Source organism: Vigna radiata, chromosome 7 (assembly GCF_000741045.1).
Source record: "Vigna radiata var. radiata cultivar VC1973A chromosome 7, Vradiata_ver6, whole genome shotgun sequence".
Taxonomy (NCBI): Eukaryota; Viridiplantae; Streptophyta; class Magnoliopsida; order Fabales; family Fabaceae; genus Vigna; species Vigna radiata.
Window position 1 is genome coordinate 41,365,429 of NC_028357.1, and position 23,071 is coordinate 41,388,499.

Below are 23,071 nucleotides of genomic sequence, written 5' to 3' on the forward strand. Positions count from 1 at the left end.
ATTATGTCCTATGAAATTTGGTATTGAAATTTTGAATACATTGATGAAACACGAAATTTTTTAATTCTATAGGAACTTAACCAGAGAAAAGCTGAACTTTGACATTGCTTGGGTTATGAATAAATATATAGTTGATAATATATATATATATATATATATATATATATATACACACATATATATATTTCCTTTCTAACATTTTCTGATTTCGATTCTAGTCGTTAAAAAATTAATATACTGTTTTTTTTTCTTTTTAATTTGGAAATACAATTCTACTTAAAAAAAATCACTATTTAAAAAATAACAACAAAGTTAGCTAACTATTTTTATGGTTTTTTTAGACTTCAATAAGGTTCGGTGATGATTTTAAAATAAAGTTAATGAAATTAAAACAATTATATTAAGATTATAACTTTTTTTCGTATTATACTAAAAAATACCAATACTTATTATACCATGGTTATTATTTATTTTAGTTTTTAGATTATTTTTTTTTTAATTAATTTACCTATTTTATTTATTTATTTCCTGGTAAGTATGATCATTGTATGCTGGTCGGCAGGTTATTAAAATTTGAAATTGAAAATATATAAATAAAATATATAAAATCATTAAATTCAGTCAGGACAAAAAGGTGTGTTCAAAGAAATAAAGTGATTGGTATAAATAAATAAATAAATAATTAAATATTTCCACTTCTTCAAACCTTTATTTGTCTTTATTTATTTGAATTGTACCAAACTTTCCATGCACATATGAAATTATATGTAATTTTGTTTTGAGTTGGGAAGTATAGTCTTTTTCACTCACTTTCTCCATTGCATTTCCATAATTTTTTATTCATAACAAAGTGTATATTTAATTTTGAATATAGTGTAACTCGTCACATTAATCTTTTTATTTTTTTTCACTCATATTTTATATATTATCAACTAAATATTTTCAATCCCTTATATATTTTTTATTTATTTTTTTTCCTTTTTAACCTAGTACATTTTCTAAAATTGAAAAGGATTTATGATACGAGAAAAACAAAATGGAAAATAGTATATGTAGTAATCTTATAAAATAACTTTTGAAAGTTAAACTTTAAAATGAAAAAAAAAGATAAATAGTTAGTTCAATTTAACAATTATTAATGTATCTCATATTTATAATACAAGAAAAACGCATCATTTTAGTAAAACAAGTATATGTGTGTGTGTGTTCATGAAACAAAAATAATGAATTTATCTTAAATAAATGAGAAAGTGAACATGCTATTTTCTAAGTAAAAAAAAAAAAAAAAAAAAAAAAAAAACTCTTTATATAAACATGTATAAATAATTTGTTCTTTCTTTAAACGGATAAAATATTCAAAACAAATTTATATTTTGAAATACTTGAAACAAATAATTCTTTTAATAAAAGTGATTTTCATGACTTAAACTAATTTGACTTTTTTATGTTTTTACTAAAATTTTTCTAATATAGTGTGAATTGGATTGTTTTAGCTGAGATATTTTAACATATTTTCACTTCTACTAATTTTTTTTAAACAATTCAAATAAAACTAAAAACATACAAATGTATTATGTTACTCAAACACGTCAAATACACGATTATGAAATCCAAAAGAAATTTTATGTGTGATTTTATTTAATATTAATGATGTTTTCAATATTAGAAGGATTTAAGTAATGCAAAGAGTAAAAGTTTTTTTTTTAAAAAACAAATATATTCGTTCTTAGTATTTATATGAAAGTATATAAAAACTCCATTCATACAAAATAAAAACTAAAATTTCAGACATGTTAATACTGAATAATATTATTATAAAGCTCACAATTAAACAAACACGTGTCTAAATTAAAAAAATAATTTTAGAAATGAAAGCATTTCTAAAATATATAATTTGTTAATATATTTATTGAGCAAAACTATTCATTATAAATGGATAATATATATGTTTCCTAAAGACTTGAACAACAAGGTCCTATGGTCTAGTGGTTAGGACATTGGACTCTGAATCCAGTAACCCGAGTTCAAATCTCGGTAGGACCTTTTTCTGTTGAAATTGTATATGTTTTATAGCTATCTTTTTTGGTAATATATTTATAATAATATATATTAAAAAAAATCATATAGAGTAAAGTTTTATGTGGTGTCACCACAAATTAAGTTATCACTCCTCTTAAATGTAATGTTAATACTTCCAAAATTATTTTTATTATTTTTCAAATTAAAATAAATTGTAAATATTTCTTAAAGATGTACCACGAAAATTAAATAGTACGCTTTATGAAGTAATTTAAATTATAAACTAGTATTCCTATGGGTATATGTTTAAGATTACAAGTTTATCATATCAAATTAGTGAAAAGGAGACATTTTGTCTATCTAAATTAAAAAAAGAAGAAGATAATAGTAGTTATATAATTGATTGTTATTAATGAGGTTACGTAAGAGGACGTAAATGATTCATAAAATATACACAAGACCATGAAAGAAAAATAAGCACAAAATGTGTAGAAAGAAGAATACAACTTTATTTTATTCATATGTAATTTCATATTGCATGTGAAAAGTGCATACAATTTTGTTTCCATGATAATAAAATTTTAAAAGTATTCAATTATTTTTTAGTTTAATTTTGGAAAATTTAATTATGTTTTTTTTCTCATTATGAAAAACATATTTTTAATACCCTCAAATATCTAGTTAGATTTTGATTATCTGTATGAGATAATTTTGAGACAATAAATGACTCTTACGTGTATAAACCTATGTAATAAACTTGACATTTAAACTTATTATTAAATCTAACATAATTGAACTAATTTATAATATACATCACTTCTTTTACCAAAAGAGTACATAAACTCCAAACAGTGGTTATCCAAAGATGAAAATCAGACCCAATTTAAAGCCTAACCTTAGGAACAAAAATTGAACCAAAATTTAGCTAAGAACTACATTAGTATAGATGAGATGAGACAATAAAATTTTATAACCAACCTATCTAAGATCAAGTTCTAAAGAGAACTAATAAGTTTTCATGCAAATAAACTTTTTATAATATATATATATATATATATATATATATATATTGATAACTACTTTGATTTATTTGAGAAGTAGAGACAAATTTTAAAAAAGACATGATTTAAAAAAGTGTAAAGAATTCAAACAGAGAATGTTTAAATGTCTACTTAGTTCCTATGTTCACTGGCAATTTTGAATTTAGTTATAAGTTTTAAAAGTGCATGGATTTGGTCCCAAAGTTGTAAAAATTGTATGAATGAAGTCTTATCCATTAAGTTGACAACAACGGCGTTAACTCCATACTGATGTGGCGTACTTTTTCTCTTCTCTCCTCTGTCCAACTTTTTCTCTCTCCTATTCAGCCTTTTCTCTCTCACGTTCACCTCCATCCCCACCTAAGATACCCTTCATCAGAAATCTTCATCAGCTTGACCTGTTGTTGTATTGTTCCTTGCAAGCCCTTTCTCACAAGCATGGCCCTCTCATATTGCTACAGCTGGGGCAGGTCCCCAAGCTCATCGTTTCATCTACTGATGTGGCCGGAGAAATATTCAAAACTCACTTCCTCGTTTTCATCAACCGGCCAAAAACCACCGCCACGGGAATCTTTCTCTAGGGCTACAAGGACGTGGCTTTCACCCCCTATGGCAATGAATGGAGACAGAAGAGGAAGGTGTGCGTTCTAGAGCTTGTGAGAATGAAAAACCTACGATCACTACAATTCATCTGCCTTGAAGAAGTAGTATAAATGATGGGTGCCATACGTGAAGCGTGTGCGAGTGAAATAGCCTCTATGAACCTGAGTGAGTTGTTAATTGCACTCACCAACAACATAATGTCGAGATGTTTTTTTGGACAGAAGTACGATACTCCATCATAGTAACAACTTTGGGGAGCTTGGAAGAAAGTGGTTGACTCAATTCACAACTTTCTGTGTGGGAGATCTCTTCCCTTCGTTGGCTTGGGTTGATGTTTTAACGGGCCAAATTCCTAAGTTTAAAGCTACTCTTGGTTTGTTAAATGGTTTCTTTGATCAGGTAATAACAGAACATAAAGAAAAGATGACGAAGAAGGATGGCATCAAATTCAAAAAGAAAGACTTCCTAGAAATAAAATCATTAGGGTTTTTAAATGGGGAAACCCTTTTTCATTTCTTCCCCTGTTTCCCCATGGCCTTCGCTCCTAGATTGGGGTTCCCTTTTTTCTTTTTCTTTTTTGTTTTCCTTTTCGGTTTTCGAGAGATTGAAATGGTAGTGGCTTAGCACTGCTCAGTATTTATGTTAGTCTTAGGAGTGGAGTTTGTTTGAGGTGTATTTATGCTTCGTGGGTTGATACATACAGGGATAGAGGTTGGTTGGGTCTCCCACAAATATATAATATACCTGGTGAGAAGTTGGCCAGGGAGGAGTGTATTAATGGGGAAATTAAAGCTTTCCCACAAAACATAGCTTTTATTGGTCTGTTCCCGTTGTCATGCAAATTCAACTCCAACGGCTTCCCCGACAGAGTCTTGGTGTCCCAAACGTTGATTTGTTCGGTGTCAGACAACACGAGGTTTTCGTTCTTGAGGAGGGAGAGCGAGGAGCATTTCCCGTTCACCGAAACGTCGCGATTGGCCATCTACACCACATGCTTCTCCGCCTGCGAGAACCACACACCGAAGTAGTATGTGTCCTCCTCACGCTCCTGAACCTCGCCGTGAACGCCCCCTTCGGCAACGAAACTATCATGTCTTTGTCGGGTCTCTCCATAAAGATGGGGAGCGTCGTCGAAGAGTGGAAGGACAAGACAAGTGTGGGTGATTACGACCTTCGTTAGCTGTCACGCTAACTGATTCTAGGTCAACTAAATGTCACCTCTACATTTCTTGCACAGCTCAAACCCACAATAACTTCAACGTTATCAATTTTAACATTGTTAAATGGATAGAATTGAAGTCAAATAATTTTGATAACGTAGGACCCAATGTTTACACTTTTTAAATCAGGTACTAAACTGAAAATTATCACTGAACATAAGGACCAAGTAAGCATTTAAGCCTTCTCTGTTTGAGTTCTTTACACTATTTTTTAAATCATGTCTTCTTTAAAATTTGTCTCTACTTCTTAAATAATCAAAGTAGTCGTTATATATATATATATATATATATATATATATATATATATATATATATATATATATATATATATATATATTATAAAAAGTTTATTTGTAATGCAAAAACTTCATTAGTTCTCTTTAGAACTTGATCTTAGGTAGGTTGGTTATAAAAAAAATATTTAAAACGAACCAATCATGAATCACCAGGTATGCATTGTCAAAAACTTATCAAAATAAAGTTGTTAAAAAAACATTTTCCTTATTCAATTATCAATCTTGATCATGATCATTTGTTTCTTCATTAGAAACACTCCCTTGATCAGATACCTCACATAAAAAATAATCATAATTAGGTAACATTCATTATATATATATATATAAGATTTAAATATCATATGTGATAGATGAAACATAAAAAAGTCATAAGGCAATTCTCCTTTAATAGTTTTGTACAGAGAAATTCATCATTGTCTTCACTTCATTGACTTGTGATGTTAACGAGTAAACCTATTTTATAACACAATCAAATTAATCAAACTGTCTGCATCTGACAACATGCTTAACGATAATACAAACTTAAATCAAACTCAAAATCATCAAACTCAGTGATTTTGCAACCATATTAGACTAAACAATTTTGATCTAGTATGATACTTCAAAAGAATCCAAGAGAGATAAATAATCATTATCTTTTTTTTTTTTTACTTTGTGGCAAACATCCATAAGAAATGGATCATCATTTATGATCCAAACAATATCACATCAATGATAAAAGGTCAAAATGATATTTAAAACAAATTCTAAAATATGTTTCAACCCCCCCCCCCCCACACACACACCTACACACGTGCGCACGAACAAACACACACACACAAACATACACGGGGACAGATGTGCACCAACACGCACATGCACATGCATACGCACGCAGACGGACACACACGAACGGACACACACACACACGCACACACACACAAACACACTCACACACATAACGAATAATGCTCATAATTCTACAAGCTTGAAACATATTTTTATTGATCTGCCAAATCACTTAGTTTTGTATTGGTGAAAAAAGTCTAATTTGACTTACTGGTTCATAATAAAGCTTGTTACTATGGGCTTATAGCTAACGGATCGGAGACTGTGACAAACTGGATGGAGAGAACTGAGCAGTTGACGTGCAAGAAAGCATTCCATGACCGCTCGGTCCCGACAATCGTTGAGCAGAGTTAAGGCGCAATTGATGTCACAATGGCTACTGTCAAATGATTAAGGTTTGCATTAATGATCATTAAGAGGTAAATTAACTAGTCATATTCTTATAAACACTACAAATAGGGATCTAATATCGAGGTAAACTCACTTTTACTCACTATTAAATTACTAAAGGCCTATAGAGAAAAATTTTGACTTGAGCGTCGGAATGTGTTCTGCAGGTCACCCCCCCCCCCACACCAATCGGTCATTTGGAGTAAGGAGCAAGGCGAACGTTCGATAGAGAGAAGAACTCTTTAGGCGGTTATCCTCGTCCCGTTTCAGCAGGAACATTTTGTGTTCCACGGTGGGCGCCAAAATGTTTCGGTAGGATTGAGATCCCTAATCCAAAGCATTCAAAGTTGACCGTTCCATCATCCAGTTGTGTTATTTTCTCTTTTCTCCTTGTCCTAGCCAAAGGAGAGGTGCCTGCAGAAGACACTCCGACGCTCAAGTCAATGATTTACTCAATAAATTCTATAATAAGAATTAATCAAACTTAACAGTTTCATCAATAATGTTGATAACTAGTTGAAACTGAAATGTACAACTTAAGAGTCTTGTGTGAACTAATCATTGACTACGAGTCTCAATTTTATATTAAAAAAGAAATTATTAACCTGGTTTCATAATTGTGTATAAGAAGTAAAATTTGAAGACATCCCATAATACGAATGAACATTGAAGCCAAATACTTTAGACGGGAAAGGTTCCAAACTTAAACTCCAAACACGTTCACAATGGAGAATTATATTACTTTATATATGTGTAAATTTTAAAATTGAACTAACTTTTATATCAATTTCACACATATGGTTCACAAGAGAAAAATTAAAATTTATCACACGTAATAATTTATAGTGAAAGGATATATTTTATTATACGATTCTAGTTAACCATTATTGTTTGTGATTATTGTGTGTATCTATGATAATCATATGTTGTACGTAAATAAAAAGACAATATCAATGAGAGGACATCAATATTAAGACAGTGAGAGGGGTCTAGATAGTAAAAGCTACTTATGATAGATTGTTTTATATTGTACCTTTTTTTCAATTGTTTTAGTATTTTGTTTTAAAAAATATAAAATATTGAGCAATAATATACCTATCTAATATTTATGTTTAATATGAGTTAGCATAATGCTTCAATTATTAGAGTAATTCTACTAGAGTGTTATGCTCTTTTGTATATATATATAGGATGCTTCAGGTTTATTCGACTAAATTTATTATGTTATATTAAATTAATAAAGTATATTTAGTTTATTAATTATCATGTATTATTAAAAGCTATAATTTAATATTCATTATTACTTAACAAGATTACCATTAATAGAGTTTAGTATACAGNTATTTTTATTTTATTTTATTTAAAATTAATACATAACTATAATTAATAAAAATATGTTGTGATGATTTCTAATAAGTGATTTAATCCATTGCCATTAAAATATAATAAATAATCAAATAATAACATACAATAATGTTATTCATAACTTTGTATGTATACTAAACTCACACTCACTAAAATGTAACATAAAACAAAGAAATATGCATACAATTATTCAAAGAGTAAAATGCTATAACTTCTTAACTCTTAATTTTAATGTGTACTTATTATTAAATTTAATACATCACCTGCTTAAATAAATACTAAATATAAATACAATTTACTGGATTGAATTAATAGCTCGAATACATTAAAACTCAATTAATAAGTTGTAGTTGCCTAAAATTAAACACATGATATAATATATATATATATATATATATATATATATATATATACACGTAACATTAAATATCGTTAAAGTCGAAATTGTGACCATAAAATTTATTGTTTAATTTGAAATATAAAAAATATAAAAACCTTCATTTCAGTCATTTTCAAGCTTGATTTGGATAATTTTAATTAATTCACTAACACAAAAATAAATTTTAACGTATGTTATTTTAAGCTTTTGATGTTAATTAAATGTCTAACATCATAGTAAGAGACGTTAAATTAGTGTATGTTGTTTTTGAACAGATGTCAATTAACGTCTATTGCATTTGTTACATATGTTAATTGACGTGTATGTTGTAAGAACAAAAGATGTCAATTTATAGACCTTTTTTTTAAAAAAAATTGCCAATATTTTCTTCCGCTGAAACCATGAAAAATTAATATACAACACAAGAATACATCACAAAAATTTCTAGAATTTTAGAAGTAGTAACAACCAATGAAAATGTAACAACTAGTATATATAAAAACCCAAAAATGAAACTAACCGTGAAGGTGAAGAATAGACAAGCGTCAATTGTGAGGGTGAGGAGCAAAACGCGCACAATAACAGTCCAAAAAATCGCCGCTGTAGTTGTCCTAGGACGCGCCTAAGACCTGCACCAAAAGCTAATGAAAACGAATTTTAATTGGTGAAATGAAAGATAATGGTTTCAAATGTAATAAAATCGATGCAAAATGATTTTAAAGAGTGCAAAGTGGAAGAAATCTTACCTGAACATTAACAGCGAACGAGAGAACGCAGAGGAAGAAGTTGAACGCAACGAGAGAGAAAACGCGTAATTGGTGCTTGCCAACCTATGTCTAAGTGATAAAATATATTAATATTGACGCCTAAAATAAGGTAATCACGCACCTTTTTGACGTCTGTGGAGAGGGGACTGACGTCTAAGTGACAATAAAATAATAATATTGGGACTCAAATGAGATATTTTCAGACATTTTTTATATCTGTGGAAGGGGAAGTCGGCATCTAATTGCAATTAGACATTTATACCTTATTTGACGTTGGAAACTCATTTAACCGAGTTCTATAATGACATTTTATTTACAAAACTACTATCGATATTTTTTACGTTAAATTTTCTTCTTTAGATGTAAAGCACGTGACGTTAAATATTATTTCTACATAAACTAGAAGAAAAAAACAACAATGCTTTCAATTGTAATAAAAAAAAAAAAAAGCGGTTTTAATTAATTTTTTAATTTGAATTAAATTAGCTCTAAAGTAAAATAAGTTGAAAAACCAATTTCAATTACTAGTAAACAATGCAGAGGCACGTACGAGCATATCAAATGTAAAATCAAATCAAATATTCGAACTAAACATGATGCTCATTAAAATAACACATTCACGTCAAAAGATAGATTGAGACACTAATATCTACCCATTACAAAACATATTTTTATACTTTTTACACACAAACTCAAACTGATTAGGACTTTAAAAGGATTCAAACATCATAAAATATTTAAAGAAAAACAAAATATAACCAACTATGAAAAAATATTAATAATATTTAAAAAGAGCATTCTCAAAGTATTTATAGTATATTTTAAATCGTTTATCTAAAAGAAATATTAGTTGTAAAAGTTTGTAGCATGACGTGTAACAAATTATTTAGTATTATTAACTAAATTTTATTAATTTCGAAGTTAAAGTAAGTTAATGTTATTGTTTTGATGACAAAAGTTATAACCTCTTGTCTCATCGTTCATCAACATTTTTTTTTCTTTTTCATTTTCATGTTTTCTGAATTTTGCAACACAAACTTATTATTTATTTATTATACTTAATTTTATATTTATTAAGCGTGTTATAAAATAATTTCGAAATCCTTCTAACTTGATTTTCATTATTATATGCATGACGTTACCCACCCTCACAATATTTTTAATTTCGTTTTGTTTGCAAGTTGTTACTCAACAAACTTTCTATACATTCAACATATATTATATTTATTTATTTATTCATATTCTATTGTTATATTTATCTGTCCAGTTTATTTATTTATATTTATTTTTAATTATGCATTTTCATATTTATTTATTTATATTTATCTTTAGTCACTAATTCTATTTATTCAATTATACTCTAATCCTGTCATTTATTTAATTACTTATATTATTTGGTTTCAAATATTTATTGTTTTAATTATCATTTTTATTTATTTAATTATATATACTTCGAATTCTATTATTTATTTAATTAGTCATATTGTTTGGTTTTGAATATTTATTGTTTTAATTGTTTATGATAATGATAAAATTTATGATAAATATAAATTTGATTATTATAGTTGAATGTATAACTTTAGGGATTTAAATAAATAAGTTTACTTGAGATAAGATGTTCTTAGGTTATTTTGTTAGTGATAATTAATGAATTTCATTTACCTTGACTAACTATTATAAAATTAATTCAAATGTTTATAAAGTATAAAAATAAAGTCGTGCATATCAATGAACTTTTCTTTCTTTTTATCTTACTTTGATATGCTATAATTCTATATTATATTTGTTTCATTTTTCTGTTTTATAATAGATTCCCAATATATCTTATCTCTTCACCATATACATTCTAATAGTCTTTTCATGATAAATCAATGTTGTGAATAGTTAAGTAATCTTTCACGAGTTTCTCTATTTTCACTTTCACGAGACGAGTTTCTCTACTTTCACGATACGGTTTGATAAGTGAGGAGAATTTTTATCACTTTGAATTAGGAAATTCAAAACAAGAAGTAAGAGCAATTAATTGGAACCAGAAGGACATTATCCCAAACATATCACTTCGTTCATATAAGTCAAAACTTATTATACAAGTTGACAAATAACTATTTATAATATGATGAATTTATGACTTTGAAGTTCATTTAACTAAGACAATTGATCTAATAGGTTCTCTAGTAACACTAGTAACAAATAATATCTAACTAGAGATTTAATTGTAATTTAAATATAAAAACAAAGTACCAAAAAATCTTAACAAAAGACAATACAAATGATTTCAGACAAGGTGTTGAGATCCTGTACTCAAAGTACTCTAAACTGTTATAAAGACCGGATGGACTCTTTAATGATCCTCCATCATTTGAATTACGTTGATTGCTCTTTTTCCTTTTTGTCTTAGATGTGTGAGTGAGTACATGTCAAAGGCACTTTGACACTCTAGTTAGTGATTTTACTCAATTATATTCTGATAAAGATGAGTAATCAGAATTAATTATCTGACTTACATATATTTATAATGGGTTTTAATTAGGTTTGACCTATTAATTACTAATTAATGACTTTCATTATTTTTATTAATTTTCAATAAATGATTATTATTCTTATTAATTGTCCATTAATAACTATTACTGCTCAGATTAGTTATCAATTAATGACTGTTCAAACCGGTTGGTCATTTCCTCGTTGGATGGTCAATTGTCCGGTTCTTGCGTCATCGGGTGGTCATACAGTATACAGGTCCCCTAAGCTTAAGCATGATCAAATGTGCGAAATAGTTTTAGGTAGTCTGCTTCCGATGCAGATTAGTTTTACCTTTGACACTTGTTTTTGTGTGTTGTTATACGTTGACCAAGATCTTGAGCTTCACCGACCACTCGTTGTAAGTAAGGTCGAAGTTGAAAAGCGCTCCCTAAAAGTTGGTTGACGGTAAGTCGTGGGTTTGAAAAACGTTCTGTGACCACCCGTAGAGGGCTTGGCAAGAGATGAAAAACATTCCTTGTCGGCTGATTTAAGGTAAGTCAAGAGTTGAAAAATATTCCCTGACCACCTGTGAAGGGCTCGACCGAAGTTGAAAAACATTCCCTACCGGCTGATTTAAGGTAAGTCAAGAGTTGAAAAAGTGCCTGACCCCTTGTGAAGGTCTCAGCAGGAGTTTGAAAAGAACTCCCTGTCGGTTGATTGAAGGTAAGTCAGGAGTTGAAAAATGTTCCCTGACCACCTTGAAGGGTTCAATAAAAGTTGAAAAACATTTCCTGTCGGCTGGTTGGTCAAAGTTGGTCAACTGGTTTATATGCATGGTCCTATCATATGCATAGAAGAAAATGAGCAATTCAAATTTGAATGGTCATAAAAAATGTATCCAATCAGGACAACACATTTACGAGGTCAGACAGTGAATATCAAACTAGCTAAGGTTATAAGGCCGGATGACCAAGCAAGCGATACAATTTGGTCTTCGATTGGACATTTGAAGAAAATAATAAGGAACCCATATTAGGATGTATCACGACCAAGATGTTAATAATTAATTCCTTGTGGCCTATAGGAGAACTGAGGACGAAGACCATGACTGTATGGATAGGCCCTGCTCGGGATACAATAAACAAGGGTTGAGGTGCCCAGATGAGGCTCGAACGAGAGCTAATCCATTGGAGCCTGACAAGGCTGAACATATGAGGTTCAACTGAACGAGCGAAAGAGAGATCAAGGTCTACTTGGGTTATATCCTCAAACTCATCAGGTTCATTACAGAAACCACCATGGAATTACCATGTCCCCTAATTTGCAGACGTTCTTTCCTCAAGGTTGTTATACCACAAGCAAACGAGTAAATCTTGCTAAACTTAAGGTTTATCATACTCCTTTTTCTCTCACCCCTTAGCTTCTTCTATCTAGTCTTAAAGAGAAACTTCCCTAACCATTATGCTTGAAAAGGAACGAAGTGTCACTAGCTAACAAACAAAAACATCACAACTGCACAAAAACTTGGAACCCCTTTTAGCCTTTTACCACAAAATTAAGCAATCTTGGTTAGGCCTACGGTTTCAATGCACCAAAACTCCTGATGGGGATAGTAAAATATGTTGCACAACACAATGCTTAACACTTGAAAATCACCACACAGTATAATTTAAGAGGCATACGCAATTATTTTCTTCCTTTGATTTTTTTCCTATCACTCTTTGACATCTCTTGTGTTTGGCACCTGTGTCAATGATCCTCCCTTGGAACTTCCAAAATCCCTGCTTTTACCAACCCTAAAGACCTTGCATCTCTCTAATGTTAGATTCGCCGCCTTTGATGGTCAATGAGTTAAACCCTTTTCAGCTTGTAGCATGTTGAATACTTTGACCATCCACGATTACTCCTTTTTCAATAATGCAGACACTCTCTGCATAACTAATTCTAACATTTCCAGTTTTAAGATTAGTAATTTGTTTGTGTACAACGTCTACCTGTGCAACAATGCAATACCATCAGCAAAACTAAACCAGTGCGGTGGTGATCGAAATAGAACGTGATGGATGAACGATGTGTTGCAGGCAACAATCTTTGACAATGATAAGGAGAAACATTGGTGAGCGATTGTCGGTGATAATAAAAATGGCGGTGTGGAAATGACATAAAGTGGTGGCGCAGACAATGTCGTGGGGAGTGTTAGGGTTTACAAGAGGAATTCTGATGGTGGAAAGAGCATCCCACTAGCAACAGTCTCTGATGACAACGCGTCTAGCGGTGCAGGCAATGCTAGGGGAGATGCTAGGGTTTGGAAATTGATGGTGGCAGGCGGTGTGGCGCTTGCATAGTGACGAGGTGTTTGAGGGGGCGAAAATGAAGGTTTACGGGGAGAGGCTGTTGTATAGGGCGAGGAAGGGGAATGATTGGGTTTATTGCTTCACTTTTAGAAAATTTGATTTGTTGGGAACCAAAGTATACGTGATTGGGCATCATCATCGGCAAAACATGTGGATGGAGTTTGATTTGGTCAACCCTAAAGTGGGGTTCATCGAGACAACATGTGACCTCGATCGGTAGTCAACGATTGGGCTTAAGATCGACCGGTAGTTGCCGAACGAAAAAAGAGTTCAAATCTTGAGATAGTCTTGCTGTGAACGAAGGCACCAAGCCAAATTGTCACCATTGATGAAGAGGCACTAGTTTAAGGCCAAAGATGGCCATTTTGCGAAGCTTTAAAAATTCCACGAATGCAAAGCCAAATATGTCCACTTAGCTGAGGCTACAAATAATGCCAAGATGATCGACCTTGGAGCAAGTCGGTGAGACTGTTCAATCTCGTCACTGATACTTGACTAGGCAAAGACAGTGAAATTTCATATCAAGTTGAACGATTAAAACTGTAGCCATGTTAGGCTGTGATTAAGCTTAACATCCAAGATAATTGGCCATGCTTTCAAGACTTGAACAAAGATACAACGCTCGGTCATGCAACAAGTTGTTAGGTACGAAGTTGTGCAAGACCATCAAGCTAAGGTTGGGCACGTTTCACAATAATAATGATGGGCCAAGTGACTATGTGATTGTTTTCCATTGTACTGTTCATTTGGTTCCTTGAGGCTACATGGGTGTCAATACCAAATTTCGTCCGGATCGTTTTTAACTATATTGTATTTTTGTTGTCACCTTTTTTTACTTCTTTTAGTTTTTATGTTATTTTATTATTACTCTTTTTTGGTATTTTTATTTATTTTATTTTATTTGCATCCTTTTTAAATCTTACTCTACTTTTCTTCCTTTTGATTTTAGTTTTTGATTTTCGTCATTCATTTGTATTTCTTTTATCTTTTGTTTTGTTTTAATATAATATAGCTAATAAAAATATATAGTAAACATTATTATTAACTATAAGGTTTTAAAATTAAAATTAAAAAAAATGTGTGTATTTTTGTCTTATAGTAAAAAAAAGGGAGTAAAAAAAAGAAAAGAAAAAAAAAACAAAACAAAGAAAACTAAAAAAATAATGAAAAAGTAAGGGAAAGAGAATGAATGTTGGGTTGGAGGGGGCAACAGGTACGAGTTGGAGGGGAGGACGCAGAGGATCGTTTGGCAGGAAATGACGAGGCGTTTGGGGAGGTGGCAGAGGCGATTTTGGGACATACAGAATCGTCAAAATTGTTGCAAAAGGCACAGAGATGGTTGGCCATAAAACAAAAAAAACATAGCAGCATAAAAACCAAAGAGAAAAGAGGAGATGATTATTCATTCTTCACGACCGAGACAAGTTGATCCACTCCGTGAGAGAACGTCTTGGTTGTATCGGCAAGGAAAAGCAGAGGAAAGGTACACAATCGCTCTGGAAAAGTCCTTCATCTTGAGGTGTCATTGCCTCCTAAAGACAGCAGTTCCCATTCACGAGCAACTTGGAGGAAGAAGCTCGCCGACCAAGGAAAACGGTACCCATTGGAGCTACAAGGTTCGCATTGGCAATCTAATCTTCAAGAGGTAAGTAATGCCTCTTTGAACTCCATGTTTTAGTGAGACTGGCTGTTTACTCTAGAACATAGTATTGTTGCATTGCTGTTATGACTACCATTGAATATTTTCCTACTATGTTGTGTATAACCGTGTCGTGTATGATACCGTTACATGAACAATAAAATCCCGTGCTTTTGTTCCTTTTCCCCTGTGTCCAATAGAGCCAACAACAAGAGAGCTACCTTAGTTAATTTAAGCACAACAGGCATGGCTTAAACAGAGTTATAAAACCCAGATATCAAACTCTAACGAGAATGCATAAATGAACAAAAAGAAAGCGTGTAGAGTAGATGATCCGGATCATCCTCAGCCTGCATTGTACAAAACCATAGAGATAAGCACCCATCACCAAGAACCACCCAAGATTACAGCCCTAAATCACATTATATTCTTCTCTACCCCCAAACGCCTAACACATAAACCAGCAGGCATCACCACGTCTTGGACCCACTTACATCATCCTCCACCTTATTTCCTTGGAATTACAATGCCAAGGGTTGCACGACAATGTCCAAAACGTCTCTTTCTTCTCAAATAAACCTGAGCCAGCCAACAACCCAAAATAACCAACTCATCCTTACCATTACTCTGGGACCGAAAGCCAAATGTTGGGCAGCACCTGAAACGCATATGCAAAAATAGAGATCCAACCCAACCATTCAAAGAATACAGTCACACCCTCAATTGGTAACCTCAAGTTGAAAATCCTCAAATTGAAACCCATGAGAGTCATTCTCTGGGTGTCGCCATCATATCCTTGATGCGTGTGTGACCCAGAGAAGCCAGTGAGCGTGAGGTAGTTGGTGTCGTCGAAGAAGAGATTTGATTGGAGTGGTGAAGTGGCAGCAACGAGCTGTATCGTCGGAGGTGAGTAACGAAAGGCACTGGCGAAACTCTACGGGACGATGGTGTGACGGTTGACGGTGCTCGAGAGTGGAAGAATCCCAATCTTAGGCTGGGTGAAGGAGACGTGCGAATATGGGAGGATGGTCGTGGCCGGCAGTGTAAGGTTGTCGACGGGGCTTCAGCCGGCGTCGGTGGCTGGCGGAGGGTGAGGTCGTCGCAGCCTGCGGTGGCTGGCCGGATGGTGGCAAAGACGCCGGTGTCGCCGTGGATCCCGCCGGAGGACAGCGGCCGTTTGGAGAAAAGGAAATCGGCGTGTGGTCGCGCTTGGGAGAGGAGAGACCCTAGGTCTCTTTCATTTTTATTTTTTTTTAATAAGTGAGAATGGGAGGAAAGGGGCAGAACCCCTAGTGTTTCAGCTAGGAAGAAGGCCTTGGGCCTAGGTTTGGACCGTTTTCTCCTCTGCCACCCCCATTTCTCGTATTCACAGCCCCCTTCATTTTCATTCTCTACTTGGGCCAAGTAAAAGAAAGCAACAAAAAAAAACAAACCTTTTCTGCACCCCTATTTCTTCTAAGTCGAGCCCCTTTTCCACTTGGGCTTTGGCCCAATCTGTTATCAGAATTTAATTTGGTTTGCAGCCCCCTTGTTTCGTTTTCACACCCCTTTTTCCACTTGGGCTTAGGCCCAATCTGTTTATAAAAGGAAAAATAGCTTAGACACCCCCTTCTCTTATTTAAGCACCTTCACACCTTTTGTTATTTACTTATTTATATTTTATTTTTATTTTATTTTATTTTTCCTTTTGTTTCCATTCTAAATATTTATCTACCTTTTTTAAATATACTTTTATAAACAATTAAAAAAATGTGTTTTGAAGGCTTAAGCACGTGTGTGATCGCACGCATCGTCCTCGTGCTAAGGCCTTTTCCCCTTTCATTAAAAAAAAATAAAATGTGTTTTAAAGGTTTAAGCGCGTGTGTGATCGCTCGCATCGTCCTCGCGCTGAAACCTTTTCTCTTTTATAAAAATACCAAAAATATATTTTAAGGGTTCTAGCACATGTGTGATCGCACACATCGTCCTTGTGCTAGAAAACCGTTTCTTTTCTATAAATAGAAATCAAAAAAATATATTTAAAGGGTTATAGGACATGTGTGATTGCACGCATCGTCCTTGTGCTAGAAAACCCCTTGTTTTTTAAAAATAAAAATTAAAATATATATATTTTAAGGATTCTAGCGCATGTGTGATCGCACGCATCGTCCTTGTACTAGAAGACCTTTTCTTTTTCTTACATAAAAATTACAAAAATACCAAAACATCCTTTTTCAAACCACAATCAACCTTTCAGAAAGAACTACGTAACCCTGATTTCTCAGTCCAACTGAGAATATGTAGGAGCAAGGTCAATCATTGTCAGGCACAAAAAACACAAAAAAAAATACTTTGTTTTCTTTAGAGTTTTATTTTTTAGGGGAAATTAAACATTTTGCAAATCATATCAAATTCGCGTATTTAGTTAAAGGTACTGCCTTAGGGTAGGCGTTGTGGGGGTGCTAACACCTTCCTCACACGTAACCGACTTCCGAAACCAGAATTTGGTTTTCTAGACCTTGCCTTATCATTTTATGGTTTTTCCGTAGTTTTCCAGAATAAACTATGGTGGCGACTCCAAAAACTTTTCTTAAACTTGTATTTCTTTTCCTGCATGTACATGGGATGTCGCTCGGCCCCACGGTGAGCGCCAAGATGTTTTGGGTAAGGTGTTGAGATCTCTTACTCAAAGCATTCCAAGTTGTCTTGAAGACTAGATGGACTCCCTACTGATCCTCCACCATTCGAGTTATGTTGTTCGCTCTCTCCCCTTCTTGTCATAGTTGTGTGAGTGAGTATTTATCAAAGGCACTCTAATGCTAAAGTTAATGATTTCACTCAATATGATAAGTATGAGTAATCAGAATTAATTATCTGCCTTTCGTTGTCAAGCATATATTTATAAATCTAATAAAGGGCTTACCGTTAAGTTTGACCTATTAATTACCAATAAATGACTTTTATTATTTTTATTAATTTTTAATTAATGGTCATTATTCTTATTAAGTGTTCATTAATAGTTATTATTATTTAGATTAATTATTAATTAATGACCATTTTGGATGAAATTATTTTCTCATTGGATGGCAACCATCTTTGCCTAAGAGGGTAGTCATATAATACATAAATAATATACAAAACACTGCTTTCCTATTTAAGTTCAATACATGTCCAACTTCTCTTCTTAATGTTTTATCACATTTTAAGTCTATTTAGTTGATTAAGATATAATAGAATGAATGTAAGAAATAATGCGAAATACGATAACTATTAATTATAATTAATGCTTAATATAGGATAATTAATAATTATAATTAATGCTTAATAGGATAACTATTAATATAAGTAAAAGTAAGTTGATTCATAAATTAACTTTCTTTTACTTATTTCACTTGACCTAATCAAGGATGAAGCTAAATTCATCAATTCAAAATTGTTAAATAACTTTTTAAAATTTTAAATATAAATACAACATTATTTTACCTTAAATCATTAATACTCGCTGTTACAAACAAAATTAAGAAAAGAAAAACAATTTTAGCAATGAACCATAATTTTGAACTTGTTTTCTCATGTGAGTTATTCTATTTTTTTTTTTAGGTTGAGTCACAATGAGTCCAATTCACTAATTTTTTGTATTCTTAATTTAATATACAACATGATATTGATAAGAAAATATTAAGTAGTGGGAGAATATCACTAATAATAATAACACTGATATTGAAAATGTTATAATTATGATAATAAATTAATCATTCTATTATGAATTATTTGTATTCAATTTATTAATTACTTGCTCAATCTAGTTAGTTAAGTTAGATAAATAAAATTAAACCTCAAATAACTTCGATTATTTAAATGAGTTGAAATTATTTTAAAAAAATACAACTTTAAATATTGATAATATGTGTTTCCAATATAAGGTGTCAGAGGTTATAGGATATGTTTTACTAAAAGGTTAAGACAATTGTTTTAAAGTTAAAATTTCTATTAACTGGGGATTGAGTTTCATTCGTGCATTAATACTAGTTTATATATATATATATATATATATATATATATATATATATATATATATATATATATATATATATATATACATGAATGCTTTTTTTTAGAAAAAAAATATTATATCAATGTACATTTTTATCAGTATTTTAATACTAAAATATGTTTTAAAAGTTAATTGATAAAAAAAAAACTAAGAGAAATTTTTCATAAATTCCATTTAAATTATAAACGAGTAAAACAAATAATGCTAAAGCTTAATATTTAAAATCAAAACAAGTTTAACATTTAAGAACTTGACTTAACCTTACACCCTATTTAAAAGTGAATATGTGTTATTAGTGATAATGATAATAATGATTAATATGAAAAATGGCAACCATAATACTAAAACTAACAATTGAAAAATTGATGGTGATAAGAAGAGAAAAATAATAAAGTGATTATCAACTTCTAATGTAGTTTTTCTTTTTAAAAGTGTACATTAAATTATTAAAATATAAGAATAAATAAATAAAACATATCTTATTAGAATATCAAATAATTTGTTAAAATATATTGGAGTAGTTATATTATACTTATCACCTATTAGTTGGTTTTGTACTAATTGCTGTGGAATGTGTCATAAGTGGTATTGCACTCAATTTTAGGTGAAAAATTATAATATTTTGTAATTCTTTAGAGTATTTATCTAATAAAATTATGATCAGTTTTATCTATCCAAAACAATATATGTTATTCTTAATTTTCTTAAATTAATAAAAAAATACATGAAATTAACACCATTATCACACATCATTCTCTAATATAAAGATATATAATAAAAAAGACAACAAATTTTTTTAACTATTTTCTGTTTTGTTATATACCTTTTTTTTTTCTCTTTTACATAAACTATTTTTTCTTATTTGTATATAAATTAATATATACATGAAATAATATTCATTTTCTTTAAAGTTTTTTTATTTGTTCTTTTCCTATTCTTACTGTGGAAGTTTGTCTCTCATATGTTGAACGATCACAATGCATATGAACACATGTATATGTGACTCATTGCATAACCACATTGAACAGACAACTTCCATCGTAATTCTTTCATGATGGTATCAGAGCTCTTCAATTGAAAAACTCTATTGCACTACTCTAACTTGTTTCTTTCTCTTCGTTTCTTTTTGCTTTCTTTATTCATTCTTTCACTGGTTTCTTACACAGAGGAACATAATCAATCCTATATCTTTTTGTACCTTCATCCTAATGAAGCATTATCGTTCTCCTTGTTTTTCCTCTTCTTGAATCCAACAACTACCACGCCTAGAGTAAGTTTATGTCCATTGTCCCAAGTGGCAAGAACAAGGTTTTGTTTGTTGATGGGACCACTGTGCAACTGCAAAAGGAAGATGATATTTACAGTGCTTGAAAAAAATGCAATAATATGGTGGTACTCTGGTTGGTACATTTTGTTTCCCCAAATATTCGCCATAATATTCTCTGGATGGACTGTCCCCAGACCATTTGAGATGATTTGAAATCAAGGTTCTTTCAAGGAGATCTCCTATGTATCTCTAAATTACAAAATCAAGTAGCTTCTTTAGAACAAATAGACAACACCATGACTGAGTTCTTCACCAAGCTTTACATAATATGGCATGAGCTTGAAAGCTTTTGCCTTGAACCAACCTACTCATGTGAGGTTAGATGCTCTTACAGAGTGGTTTCCACCATTGCTCAAAGAAAGCATGAGGATAGGGTTTTATAGTTTCTCCATGGTTTAAATTAACAATATAGTAATATCTAGTCCCATGTTATGTTAATGGATCCTATGCCTCATATTTTGAAATTTTTTCCTATGTAGTGTAGCAAGAAAGACAAGTCACGAACAATAATTTTCTCAATGGATTGGAAATAAAAAAAAATGTTGTTGTTGTTAGTATTACTACTTATTCCTATTGTGGCAAGAATGACCATACATATTCTGTTTGCTATGGCTTCCCCATTAACAAGAGTTCCATTGGTAGAATGACTTGTTCCCACAAATTAACCACTAACTACATTGTCTATTTAGGTAACTCACAAATATCTTAAAAATCAAAAAAGAAATAAAAAATCTCACGTAATTCCTCTAAAGTAGAGTATTGCGCCCTTACCCAATATGTATGTGAAATCTAGTGGTTTAGCAATCTTATGAAGGACTTACGCCTCCCCCTCTCCCAGTCTACCACCATTTATATTTATAACATGTATGCCATTAAAATTGCAACAACAAAGTTTTTTACAAACGAACAAAGCATGTAGAAATTTATTGTCATCTCATATGTGAAAAGGTCAAACAAGCCATTATCGAGCTTCTTCTCATACACACTACTCTACAGCTTGCTGATATATTAACCAAGTCTTTTCCTCCTTCCACCTTTCATAACATCAATTCTAAGTTTGGTACCATTAGCATCTATGCCAAGCTTGAGGGAGGTTGTCAGAATACAATAAATTCTCAAAATACAACAAACTTTTATGTTTATGTACTTTTTGTTTTCCCTCTTATATATAAACTTTCTTTTCCTATTTGTACGTAGATAAATGTATACATGAAATATTATTCTTTTTCTCTTAAGCTTCTTTCTCTGTTCTTTTCCTATTTTTATTTTGTAAGCCTACTTCCCATGTGTTGGACTGTCACAATACATATGAACACACACATACATGACTCCTTGCATAACCACATTGCACAAATAGCTTCCACCACAACTCTTTCATGAAAAGTTCTACCTTATTATTCGAGTTTTATAAACCCACACAGATTTGCACGATGTGACCAAACACACAAAATGATAATAACCTTTCACCTTTTTTTACTTGCCACCATTGTTTTATTGTATTAATGGGCTTATAGATTTTTAGGAAGACACAATTTGTCCAAAATCTAGGTATGAGATTGAAGTTTTTAACAAATAAAATGAGAAAGATGCAAAAATTCTAGATCTTCCCATAATAAGACCTAATAATGTTGTTAAGAATACAAGTTTAAATTTGAATCCTACATAGAATAGATATAAGAATGTTGAAGATCATGTAAGGGAAAAAAAATCTACAAATACATTACTGTAAGGTTTTGGAATGGAGATGTTGTCAATTCCTTATACGAGTTTGACTCATATATTATGTTATGTTGTTGAATCTTTTTAAAAAAATTATATCTTAAAAGATTCAATAATGATATTAGAATTAACGATCCATTTTAATAATCGACTTAGACAAGTACAATACAATTGGTCTTTGTATCAAAATTATTTTTTACAAATGTTTTAAGTGTATCCTGTCTCGAAGAATTATAATACAACTAAGAGTAATTAGTCAAGAGATACTCATGATTAAAAATATTTTCACTTAATACTAAATGTATTAATGTGGAAGAGATTCATACTATAAAAACATACATCTAATGCATTATTATTTAAAAAATACTAATACTTAAAAATGAGTGTCAATACGAAAGAAACTAATTCTTCATATAAGATTGTTATAAAAAAAAAATACCAGTAAATTATTTGTGTGAAAACCATCACTTTATTACCATGTGATTTAATAAAAGTAATATAATATTATTATTATTTTTGTTTTATCCCAAGGAATTTAAATTCATAGAATGTTTTTTCATGAAAAAATTGACCAAAATCATGCTAACAAAGCAATATTTCCTAAAATGTCACTTTTAAAAAGTAAGTTATGC

At 31.2% G+C, this 23,071-nt stretch overlaps 1 non-coding gene across 1 annotated transcript; it reads left to right on the forward strand.

Annotated features, from left to right (window-relative positions):
• The first annotated feature begins 1,971 nt into the window (after positions 1-1,971).
• Positions 1,972-2,043, forward strand: TRNAQ-CUG. Its single transcript has one exon. It is a non-coding gene; the product is annotated as a tRNA-Gln (tRNA).
• Positions 2,044-23,071: the final 21,028 nt, after the last annotated feature.